Raw genomic sequence first — 13204 nt, 5'->3', positions numbered from 1 at the left:
AGTGGCAATTTTCATGGTAAATCCCAATATTGGCCAATATAGGAAAGGAACATGTTTCGAACTTGTGAGGCAAATTTTAAGAAGTTAAGTCCGTCTATGGAGTAATCGGCAAAGCATTTGGCTCGAATTTGCTATGTTAATTTGAAAGTCATCGGTTTGAATCCTTGAAATAATTAATGAACGACGCGAATGAAGAAACCTACGTCATGGATCATTTAAGGATCTGCATAAGCTATTTAGCAACACCAGCGTGTAGGACATATGTACACGACTGCTAAATTTGGAAATTTAGTTATGTCACTCGTGAAGCAATTGTTTAACGCAACTAATCGGATTCTACTTTAAGTCTACGAAAAAGTTGCTAAATTTTTCATGTTTCTAATGCATTCCATCATCGTACACGAGAAGTTTACCATTGAATTTGGTAGACACAGAAAGTATTGTAAACTCATCACATCCTCCATCCATCAGAATCTATTTCAATCGCCATAAAAGTATTTTAATATTCATAAAGACTATTTAATCGAATAATCATTATGAACATAATAAGTGAATGATCCAACCAGTTCCAACAACAAAAAAAGCAGAATAAATTATTACTAAAATTATAATTTAATCAATCATGTCATTAGTAACAAGCAGTAACAAGCTACGCAAAATATTATAAAATTATTTACAGATAAATATATCTTAATTAGCAGAGGCGGAATTAGATATGCTTATAATGAAGGGAGGAAGGAATACCTTTTGTGATTTATTTATGAAATTATTGATTTTTATGGCTTAAAATCCTTTACAGAACAGATTGTGCGGTTGCTAATTTGTTTTAGAACTTCATAAATATTCAGCATTTTTTATGATAAATTTCATTAAAATTAAACAGCATATGTGCTTAATGTAATGCACAGTTTAGTTTTAAAACACACTTCCTGAATGAATTTTAATTTCTGGATATTAAATTATTGAGCAATGAATGGATTTAAAGACTGATGGTCTCATTAAAAAAGCAGTTAAAAAGTGGCAATGGTCTAGTAGGTTAGCAAGTCGGACAATTGACTTAAAGGTCCCAGGTTTGATCCCAGGGAGGACTTGCGTGACTTTGGCATGGAGTCGGATTTGAACCGAATTCGAAGCAACAAGTCTGGCAACTTAATCCGGTGCAGTAAGTCTGGCATTGTGCCGGATTCAAACCGAATTCGTGGTAGCAAGTTTGGCATTGTGTCGGATTTAAACCGAATCTGCCAGCAAGTCAGAGTCACACCAGCAATGTAGGATCAATTAACCGACTTATGTTATTCTGGGTTCCAGACACCCCACTTAGTATTCCAAATCCCTTCCAAAACATTATGAATTGACTCTTATCATTATCCCTCAACATACAACGCTACTTACATCTATTTATGACACCAAAGTTCACGACCTAAAGCTTTTCATTCCGATTCTCACAAACAAAGTTGTTAGCTTTCGAGTGTCAATTGTGAAATACTCATTTTTTCGCGCATGACTCCTTAATTCTCTCTTTCAAGTTCTCTCTATTTTCATTCAGAAAAAGTCGTTGATATTAAAAAAAGAAACCGACAAAAGCTGATAAGTACATGAAGGAACAGAATCAAACTCATTAAATTACACTTTTTAATGATTTCCAAATAAATTGGCAATAAGTCCTTTAAGGAATCAGACAATCACATCCGATTCATGAAGTTCATTTAAGGATGTCTCAATGTTACAGTCAAAACACCTTTCACTTTCATTTGCCCATAACATATTAAAGCACGTGGCTCATTCCTGTATTAATATAGCTCTCAGATTTTCACTTTCAATTGTCTCACGCTCACAGCTGCTTGAGCTTTTTCTCTTTTATGGATGCGGAATAGTAAATTTGAGAGTGGACTTTTGACATTACAAATTTGTATCTACACATTGGATAATTGATTCCTGTGAATCTTATGCAAAGAAAAAAAAATCACTCAGCTAATGTACATTATTGTATTGTTTTCTAAGAATGGAGGATGATTCCCAACTTTTCCATTCCCGAGTGACGTTAATGAAGAAGGCATGAACATTTGTGAGGAAAACAGACCGGAAATTGTTCATGACTTCATGAAAATTAGCGAGATTTTTAGAATTTTGTGGATTCACATTGTAGTCGGTAAGACATCGGGGTATGGCCGCGTTGATGGCAGGACATGGAAGTTCACTGACTCATCGTGACAGCTGAGTTTAGACTATTTTTTTGACGAAAAATTTGAGTTTGAAGGATATAGTCTTAAGAGCTTGAAGCACTGCGATTACTAGTCTATTAAACCATACCTTTTAGACCTACAGCTCATAGTAGTATCCGTAACATTTGCATGCTCAGGACATTGCATCGACTTGAGTGAAGTCTTAGGACCTGATGCAATGCAGCTTAGCTATATAATTCATTTGTCAAGATTCCCTCAAGAAAATCATCAATTTCCTAGTACATCCTCGTGGATTTACCTAGCAATGGAGACGCTTTATGTGCCAAAGACTTAAAAACTGGACCTAACTTAAGAACATAGTTTCATGCCGAGAACGAAGAACTGGAAAAAGACGTTCAAAAATTAGATTTGACCTGGGATTGAACCCATGACCTTTGGAACGTAAGACCAACGTTCTACCATTTAGGCCAAAGCTCTTCCATATAGACCACTGATGCAATTTCTCAGCTTAAAAAATTTGACAATTTCCCCAGTACTTCCATAAAAAATCAAAACTGTCAACAAATCAACATGTAATATTTTCTTAATTAAAAGCATGTTTGACAATGATTTGGATTATTTTTCCCGTACCTTCAAAACTTTTCAACCACATACTACGTGTGTAAACATTGGTTTAATTTTGACATTGATATAGTTTCTCTAGACTTAATGTTTATGTTATTTTTGGAAATATATATTTTGAATGGACATGTTTTACAGGCCATAGAACTGTACGTATGTCAATTTACATTTTTTATTTTGAACTTTATCAAAATATTGATGTCCCATTTATGTCATTAACTTGTATATATTTGTTGCGTGAATATTGAACGACGATAAATTTATGTTTTGTGGTTGTTTATGCAAATTCAGGTTAAACACACGTTTGTTATCGGAAACTTTCCAACACACGCGTCTTCATACTCGTGAAAATATTACAAAAAAAAGTCTATAATTTGCAGAATTTCCACTTGGGGAACGTTCGGTAGGTACGTAAGGATTTGGGGGAGGGGGCAAGTTATAGAGCTCGGTTTATGTGTTGGGTCCAATTTTCAGTATGTCTGCATCAGTAGGTATCGAACGTTCTCTCACAAATTAAGTCTTGTTCTCCTTTGGCAGACGGAAGCCAGCGAAAGAGCCAGACTGTGATTCAGGAAGGACATGGATCACAATTCATCTGTACGTCTACTCATTCGGTCGTTCCGCTCGGTCGGTCGTTCCGCTCGGTCGGTAGTTCCGCTCGGTCGGTCGTTCCGCTCGGTCGGTAGTTCCGCTCAGTCGATCGTTCCGCTCGGTCAGTCGTTCCACTCGGTCAGTCGTTCCGCTCGGTCGGTCGTTCCGCTCGGTCGGTCGTGTCGCTCGGTCGGTTCAACTGCAAACCAAACATCATAGACAGCTTACAATTGTAACATTTGTTCCATTCCATCAATTTATTGGCCATTAGGGCATTTAAAAAGTTGTAAAGTTCAAGTTCAATTCACATTTATTTATTAACCAATTACCACAGGGACATAAATGCGCTGAAGTGACTCGATAAGAACGAGAACTTTTTATTTTATATAAGCGACCTTTATCATTTTGAGTTTTGCCATGCTCGTGCTTTTTTTGCACAAAGTTTATTCTCGATTCTTTTTTATGAGAAATAATTTACCTGATTTCATTTCCTTGTTTCGAGAAAAATGTTTCGACTTTTGGTTTTTGTTACACAAGATTCATAATGTATGGGGTGTAGGTGTTTTTGTGGTAGCGACAGTAATTTTTCATTAACATTTTATATCATTAACCAGACTATTTCAAATATTATGCAAATATTTCTATGGCATGTGGTAAAATTGTGAGCTTCTTTATTACGTCAACTGAAAGCTGACTGTGATTTTCTATGAACAAGTCGACTCGACTTAACACTCAGCCAATTGGAAAGGTTATTGTCTGACTAGTTGTATGTCTCTGAAGAATTCTAGGAAGGAAGTTGTCGATAGAGACAGCATTGCACTTGATATTGAAAATTGGCAGACTGAATTCAGCGATAAGACCAGCATGAAGGCACCATCTGAGAGAGGACATGTGTAACAATTGATCTGTATGGCCAACACGGTATGTATGTAAGTTGTATGTCACACCAGTGTGTCGCGATACATACGTTGTCTACCTCTGGTCTAGTGTTAAGGACCCAGATAATCAATCCAGATGGCATTAGGCATTGGCAGAGGTCTAAGCCAACTTGAGTTCTGAACGATTCGCTAAGAACCGATTAAATTTTGTATGGACTTTTTTCTGCTGACTCTTGTGAAGTATAACATTTCATACAAATTTTAATCGAATTTTGGCTTCGAATTATGAGCGAAGTACAATTAAAGTCTTCTAGATGCAAACAAATCATCCTTAGAACTACCCATACAACTAGTCAAATCCCGTATCAAACAACAGACACTCTACTGGAGCTGATTATAACTTTAACGAACAAGAGGAACTAGAACAAGTAAATTTTGAAATGTCCACATTAAATTCATGCTTTGTTGATTGATCAATTTTGTGTCTTTTTATTTCCTACATTAATCAAAATTGTGCTAGAAAAAAAAATGCTCATAGCTTATTTGCATAATTCATAAAATTTTCATCAATCAACATCAAAAATCATCATTGAGATTTACGCTGATTTATTTTTAAGCATTAAGAAGATTTAAAGATTATCGGTTTTATACGCAGCTTTTGTTTTATCAATTTACAAGGAAATTCACTTTTTAAAAGTAATTGCTGATGAGATGGAATGTCCGAGAGACACAGGTGAGGATGGCTTAGCTAGGGAGCTTTTTTAGGAATCCACAAAAGCTCTTTTATTAGCACTAAGTTGAAGACGCCTCAGTGTGGGTATGTAGTAGCCAAACTGATACTGTTTGACAACCATAAAACAGCCACACTGAAGCAGTCACATAGAAGTTACATGGAGACTGCCATATTGCAGCCACACCGTATCAGTCATTCAACACTCAGACGGAGGCAACCATATAACAGCTACACTGAGACAGCTTTATAGTAACGATACTGAGACAGCCATACAACAGTCACCTTGAGACAGCCATACAACAGTCACCTTGAGACAGCCATACAACAGTCACATTGAGACAGTCAAACAACAGTCACATAGAGGCGCCTTACACAGAGGCTATTGAAAGCTCCGTAGTTGAATCATCTTAATTTATGTCGCTCGGGACCTTGTATCCAGATTCAGTGACTGTCCAAGACTGCTTTAATGGACTTATAATTTATAAATAGCAATGCTGTAAAGCATTTTCATGACATTCATGGACTTGCCAATGGAACAGTAACATAATACCCATTACAGCTTGAATTTGACTCCGATTTTGTATGAAACATTCGACTCGACTTCTTTTAAATTTCGAGTATACTTGCAGCTCAGATATTTATAAAGCATAAAAGTCTTTAAGTCATTAAGAGTTTTTCCAAAAAAAAAATTCATTGCTCTTTATTTGCATTTTTCTCAAAACATCCACGTACTTAATTAATCTCAAGTCTTCTCATGCGTGGATATTCGCTTTTGTCAACTTGTAAATACTTCAGACTTGAGTATGCTGTATTATTAGTAATTTTTTTTTTGTTCAACTCTCAATAAGTCTCGAGAGTCATTAAAGAAAAAAAAAATTCAGTCTACATAATTTTCCTTTGGCAATAGCACTTGAAGTTGTTCATTTTATGGCAGTGCTGGTCGAACTTTGTGACGGGGTACGATGGTGTGGTTTAGGAAAAGGGCAGGTGTGCTGAGAAAAAGGCTTGAAATTTTCAAAAATGAACCAGCGGAAAGCTATGCCACAGAGCTTTTAAAGCTCATTAATATGGCTGAAATATGGCTGCCATAAAGCCATATTAGAGGAAAAGCTTAAAATGTTCCGAAAATTCCCGAGCGACACACAGAAAAAGACTCCACAAAAGAGCTTTAAAAGCTTCGCTAAAGCTCTGTTTTATGGCTCAAATATGACTGAGCTTTTAAAGCTCCACAAAAGCTCCTTTATCTGGCTCAAATATGACTGAGCTTTTAAAGCTCCGCTAAAGCTCATTTATCCCAGATATGTCCCACATCTCACAACCGATTGAGCAACACTGCCCAACTCTATACAATACGTTCGCCTTTTTAAGGACAAGAAGAATGTGTGTTCAAAAATAAAATAAAAAAGTTTGTGACACTTCAATGATGCGAAAAATTTATGATAAATTAAAAAAAAGAGTGTGGTTGGCATTTTGTTAAAGGTGAACAACGACACAAACGATTGATGATGATGTCCTTTTGCTCCACTGTGCATTGTAGGGCGTTTATGAAACTTTTTGAGTCTAAAGCGATTAGTAGCCAAAGCTCTAAACGCACATTAAATGTTGCTTGTCATGATGAACTGCTTTTTTGATGAATAGACGATTGATAAAGAGTTCTAGGTCTATAAGGATTTTGTCTTCCGGGGGATTTAAGGACACAGCTTGTCGTGTTAAATCTACCTTCTCTACAAGGTCAATTCGTATGTTTCGATGATGTCATAATGCAATTATAGCGCAACTATGGCTAAATTGTAATTTTAGGCAAGTCTTGTCCGCAAAGAAGAAGCTATACAACTCGGAAAGCACACGACGTAGAAAAGGCTGAAAATCCGGCCTTAGGTCAACGGTACTCAAATTCGAAGATTAACTTCATCAAATTTGACATGGAATCAGAGTCACGATGGCCTGGGGCTGGATCTATAGCCTATCGTACGCCATATACCTTCCGGACAAGTACAGGTAACCTGCGTCTTCTTATAAATTGCTATCAGCACTTGAAGAATAACTCTCGGAATCAGAATTGGACCATTCACTTATCATATTCAGGTTTCCCTCTCTCTCTCCAACCTGGAACTAAATCTGTTTTAAACAGTAAAAAATTCCAAGAATCCCACTGTACAGTTTTGTATAGAAGTTCATAATAAATGGGTCAGTTCACTTGACTATAGATAGAATTTTCAGGACTTCTGGGAAGTGTATCTGTTTAATCTGAAATTGAAAGCTTTAGTTTGTGGTGAATGAAATGATACCTTCCCAAATGGGATTATATTTGGGTTATTGAAACCGCAACAAGCTAATAATATCCGAATTTTGGGTCGAACTATTGTATTACATTTATATAGGTTTACCAGGGAACACATAAAGGAGAAATGACTTAATATCCTGTTCCAGATTAGCTCCCGATCATCACAAGTTTCTCGTGGTAGTCACATGGTAACCAGGTGTGAAGTTACGAGGGGTTCAAGTGGGAGTCACATGGCAGCAACGTGGGAGTTACATGGCAGCCACGTCGGAGTCACACGGCAACCATGTGGGAGTCACTTGGCAGCCACGTGGGAGTCACATGACAGCCACGTGGGAGTTACATGGAAGTCACATGGCAGCCACGTGGCAATTTTTATGGCAGTTAACATGATGTCACTTGTTAGCAGTCATTTTTAGGCTATATGGCAGACACTTCGAAGCCATATGACAGTCACTTGGAAGCCACATGACAGCCACTTGTTTGCCATGAATTATTTATGCCGATCAGAACTTCACTCTAACCTTAGAATGGATATCAATGATTCTGGTTTATGACCAGAGTCACGCTGACCTGGAAACGGATTTTCGGCTATTTTTATGTCGTGTGCTTACCGGGTTGTGCTTACCTATTTGATTTATTTCAAACATTAGATAAATTATTTGTTGTAGGCATTTTTGCCTTGATAAATTGAAGAATTTTGAGCAATCATCAAAATTAGATCATTAAGGTTCGGGATAGAGGAAGTCGTAATTTCCGGGAAGAGCTCGTAATTTTTCTAATCCAAAAAATACGTGCATCATCATCAAAATCATATCACCAACTACGAAAGCTTTTAAATAATTGTGTAGAGCTTTTGAGAATAAACAGCAATCTCAAGGATTTACTGCGCAGCACAGAGAGTTCATCTCTCTGTTAATGATTCAATATTAATAAATTCAAATAGAACAAATTTGATACAAAAGTATTTTTTGGCCATAACAACAAAATATTAAGCTATTCGGGTTTTTGTTATTTTTTTGATCCTTGGCAAAAAAAAAGGAACGTGAAAGTTTTTCAATTTGAAAAGGGTTAAGGAAATGGCTATGTCATCAATCAATGTCAATTGGCATCATTGTTCTAATATTTATTGTCAGCATTTTTTTTTAATAAAGTTATTGACAGTTCGAGACAGTATTGATCTTTTATGTAAATTGAAATATATCTCATGAATATCCAAGAAGTTCATAGTCGATAACAATTTTTGGTTCTCTTTTACTTTGATGATTCTTATTTCTGTCAACAAGTGTTTTTATGTGATGAATAAAAGGAGTTTTTAGTCAGTATAAAGTTTTAAATGTTGCTATCTTGGTACACAAATTACGAAACTCAATGCTGAACAGGAATTTCTTTGGAATTTTGTAGGAACTTTGATGTGGTCAAGGAGTTGTTTACAATTGGTATCAAGGGTTTTGAGTCCCGAGAGACACATCATGATGATGACATTTTAAAGGAGCTTTTAATAAGATGTCGAGAATGTCATGACTCATGCTATTTTGCGAATTTGATATTTCAAGAAGGCTGTCATATCATACACAGCCATTTGTGTCATGGTCATAAAGCAGTGGCAGACAATCTGGGTGCCGCGGCACATCTTGGTAATTATCCTCTACCAAAACCGTACACAATATACGGTTTACGAGATTTTGAAGAAATTTTGGCAGTACACAGGTTACCCACCAATGTCATAATGTGTTGCTTGCTAGTTAGATGCCACTGGACTCAAAAGTCAGACTCTAACCGACTGGAATGTCAAGAAACTAACAAAATTGATTAAAATGTGGCTAATCAGTTCCACATCCAAAAAATACTATTGATTACTGTGTGAGCAACGATGCAAAAGTGCTGGCAATTAGTAACTACCAGAAGTTATCTACAGACAGTTCTTTCGACGAACTCTAAATGCGACAATGGGCCCTCGCGTGTCTTCCCCAAGGAAGTAGTAAGTACATCCAAAAATAAAATATCATAATTTTTATCCTTTTCCTGGAAGGCACACAATAAAGAAAATACTGAAAATCCAGCTATAGACAGTCGTGAATCTCTTTCCAGACTAGATTCGATGAAATCTTACCTCATTCTTCATTCAAATGGGCCAATTTCTATGCCGTGTGCTTTCTGGATCTTTTTCCGAAAAGCACACAACCGCAGGTCGACTTTATTTTCGTCTAAGACCGTATTTCATCGAATTTCGTCTGTAGCCAGAATCATGCTGATTTCTCTATGTCATCTCTACGTCGTTTGTCTTCTAAGATTGTTTAACTCGGAAAATGTGTATAATAAATTTGTATAAGGTTGATGTGACTCGGAAGTAGTGTTGGATTTGATACCAGAGTAAGCCATTCTGGGACCGGATTCGATACTAGAGTCACAACAGTCTGGTGCTGGATTTTCAACCATTTTCCATGTTGTATGCTTTTCGATTATCGACAAAAAATCGAGCCCCAAACCAGGGTGACTCTCACTAGGTTCAAATTCGGCACTATGTCATAGTCACGTCGGCCTGGATTTTGGATTGGATAACCGATTATTGCTATTTTGATATGAATCTTAATGATATTCAGATCACTTTTAGGCCTTTAAAGGATAAAGTATAAACATCCTTCAACTTCCAAAACTCTTGCCATATTTCTGACCGCACACATAACTCATTTAAAGAATAGAAAATAACAGTCAAGGTTTATCAAAATCATTATGGCAAATTGTCATTTACTACCAAATTTAAAAAGAATTATGTATTGTATATCTACCAACAGTAATAAAAGATCAAATTGAATGAAATACACTAGAGAAATCAGCATGAAGGGATCTAATAATATTGAATTTCTATTTCCGCAAAACTAACTAATGAATATGTTGTTATTGATAAAAAAAACAAGTCAAAAGAGAGGAAAGTATGATATTTTTTTGGAGCCATTGATTTTGAAAACGACATGACTTCCAAGAAGGAAATAAATATATATATTTTTTCATGACTGAATCATAAATGCTGACTTTATTTCTACTCAATGGTAAATTCTTTATCCTTTAAGGAAAATATATCCAGAATTTCTCGTATTCCTATTAAATTTGTTTCCATTCAATAAATACAGAAATTCCTATTTCAATGAACACTTGGATATGTCTTTGTTTTGTTATTGTAGGGATTGTTTCTGTGATCAACTTTAAGGATTGATTTTGTTCGTTAAAAAAGCTTTCAAAAAAGGTCAAAATTCAAATATTTGTTTACAATTTGAAATTTCCTTGTTTTTTCAAAATTGAGACTTTTTGGGCATAACTGTTTGTCATATTAATGATCTTATGTATTCAACATGCTATGATCTTGTAAAGTGCACAGAAAGTAGATAAATTTGTAATTTTCTAAAATTTTGTAATTTTGTATTTTAACCGTTAAATATTCAACTACAAAATTTCAAATTTATTTTAACCGTTAACCATTTTAGTACACAATTTCAAAATCATTTTGACCGCTTGGCAGTTTTGGAACATAATTTCAAAATCAAATTAACCGTTAACCATTTTTAATACATTATTTTTAAATTTATATTCACGGTTAATCATTTAGTACACAATTTCAAATCCGTTTTACCCTTAAACATTTTTAGTACATCATTTCAAATTCATTTTAACCGTTAAACTTCAAAACTTAAATTCATATAATTTTAAGTTCCTTAACGTCGTTAACACTTTACTACAACTGATGTGACCAATCAAATTGACAATAACACACCAAATTAGTCTTTTAAATTGTCCATCCAACCAAATAAAAAGCCCCAATTTTAAAAATAACCCTTAAAAAATGAATCTATACCTCAATTTCAATTGATGGTTTTAAACTTTGCACAAACAAAAAAATATCTCAGAAAAGGGTAAGTACATCAGTTTCAGCTGGACAGTTGGACAAATTAAATTAAAGTTCAAAGATTATTCTAGGAAGGTCTGCGTGAGGAGAAAAGAAACAAAAAATTTAAACATAACCTTTACCTGACCCTTTCTCTGAGGACTGAAACGAATATTGAATCAATTTTATTATTTATTACACTCTTTTTTCGATACATTTATGGATATTATCGATATTTGAGTGGTTTTTGAATTGTAAGCTATAAGATCTTGCTCAATGGACCACAAATTGTTTTAAAAGAACGGTTCTTTGAGAAGGAAAGAGACGGAAATGTACGAGATTTGTCCGTTATGTTAACTGACATGGAATCTGATCTGGGTTTTGGATCCGATTGTGGTTTTGTAATGCAGATAGCAAGGCTTGAAGCAGAGTTGACAAGACATTGAGAATCCCGACTCTAAATATTCAAAAAGAAGACTCTACTGGAATGTTGGCTCTATTGTAGTATACAGGAGTTTGAATTTTATTAGAGTTCACTGAAGTATGGACTCTGTTGTAGTTCACTGGAGTCTGAACTCGATTGGAATCTACTTGAATCTGAACTCTAATTGAGGCGTCTTCAATTTAAAGTCCTGTCAACTCTGGCATGAATTTAATCCATCTGAAGTCGATTCTAGTCAATTTAATCTATTTTAATCCCGACTAGACTTCAAGCTTTGGTTCAGATAGAAGCTCAGGATCTCAATATCAAGCAATGACATCAAACAGCACCAACAGGCAAAAAGCATGCTTTGATTGTACTGAAAGACCACTACGATACCTAAAAACGGTCTCTTTGCTTGTTAGAACAACATATTGCAATCAGTCCAAGGTGATGCCACAACTAAAATCATATAAAACTTCCAGAAGCTATCCTCACTTCCACAAAATCAAATAATCTCCCCAAAACATTGCTCCCAAAGCGTAGGTTGGCCAGAGAATTTTCGCAAAAAATCGGGACATTTTGGAGCTTTGTCGGGTCACAGCAGCAATGTTGAAAAGTACACCAGCGTCCCGGTAAAAATACAGCAGATGGCCGCCCTCCCAAAGCGAGAATCAAATCACACAATTTTCGAATCTCGGTCTAGTGCTCTCACTTGACTTGCTTAATTTCATGACAGCAACAGAACAAACAAGACTATTGTCTATTCTGTAACATTGACAATATTCATTTAATCACTGTTGCTTGATGTAATAGAAAGAATGAAATAAATAAATACAATTGCTGTCATGTCAAACTTAAAGACATCACAAAATAAATAAAAATATTTTTTGACAGTTGAAAATATTTGAAAATTTCAAGTCCACACCCGGGTGCATCCATATGGCTGTCAACCGAAGAGTGGCAGTTAATGAAAAAGCTTTTTTCCGAGCTTCAAAAGCTCTATAAAGGAGAATTTTTCATTTAAGCTACTCGGGACTGGCTAGAGGCTGTTGATTTAATACAGTCACAGGAGTAGAGGAGTGAGATGGGGCAGGATAAATCAAATCCAAATAATAGAAATCCCAAGAATTCCATTGTTTATTCTCCAACGAAATAAGAAGCAGTCTCAGTAATAATATTTGTCATGCTTTAGACAGACTTGTTATGTTATGCTTTCTCAAAATACCGAGTCTGACCCCCGATAGCAAGAAAGCATAAATAATGTAACAACTGCCAAGTACAAAAGCAAAAAAGGAAAATTCAAACGAATTTCTAATTTCTAATTTCTTTAAGATGTTTAAGCAGCTTTAAGCAACGGAAGAGCAACAAAGACTTTTGGCTAATTCTATGATTTGTTTGGACATTATGAATGCAGAGTCTAAAAACAGCTTTATACCAAAATTTATTTACATCCAAAAATTGTTCTTCATATTAACAAACTACCTTGAGGCTGTACGGATACAAAAGCCACAAGAATTTCATGAACTTTATGCCGCGAACTACATAACAATAAAATTAGACTTCATTGATATGATGTTAATAATAAGAAAAAAAAAACTTGAGGTTAAGGATTA

At 35.4% G+C, this 13204-nt stretch overlaps 1 protein-coding gene across 1 annotated transcript in view; it reads right to left on the bottom strand.

Moving 5' to 3' along the window:
- Positions 1-13204, bottom strand: part of LOC139093719 (uncharacterized) — a 113879-nt gene that overhangs the window by 74801 nt on the left and 25874 nt on the right. The gene's annotated exons all lie outside the window — the stretch shown is intronic.

The sequence above is a fragment of the Chironomus tepperi genome, unplaced genomic scaffold (genome assembly GCF_022539635.2).
Source record: "Chironomus tepperi strain 1889 unplaced genomic scaffold, CSIRO-AGI_Ctep_v1 contig_337, whole genome shotgun sequence".
NCBI classification, from domain to species: Eukaryota; Metazoa; Arthropoda; class Insecta; order Diptera; family Chironomidae; genus Chironomus; species Chironomus tepperi.
Note: the sequence above shows the minus strand (reverse complement) of the source record. Positions and strands in the feature narration are given on the sequence as shown.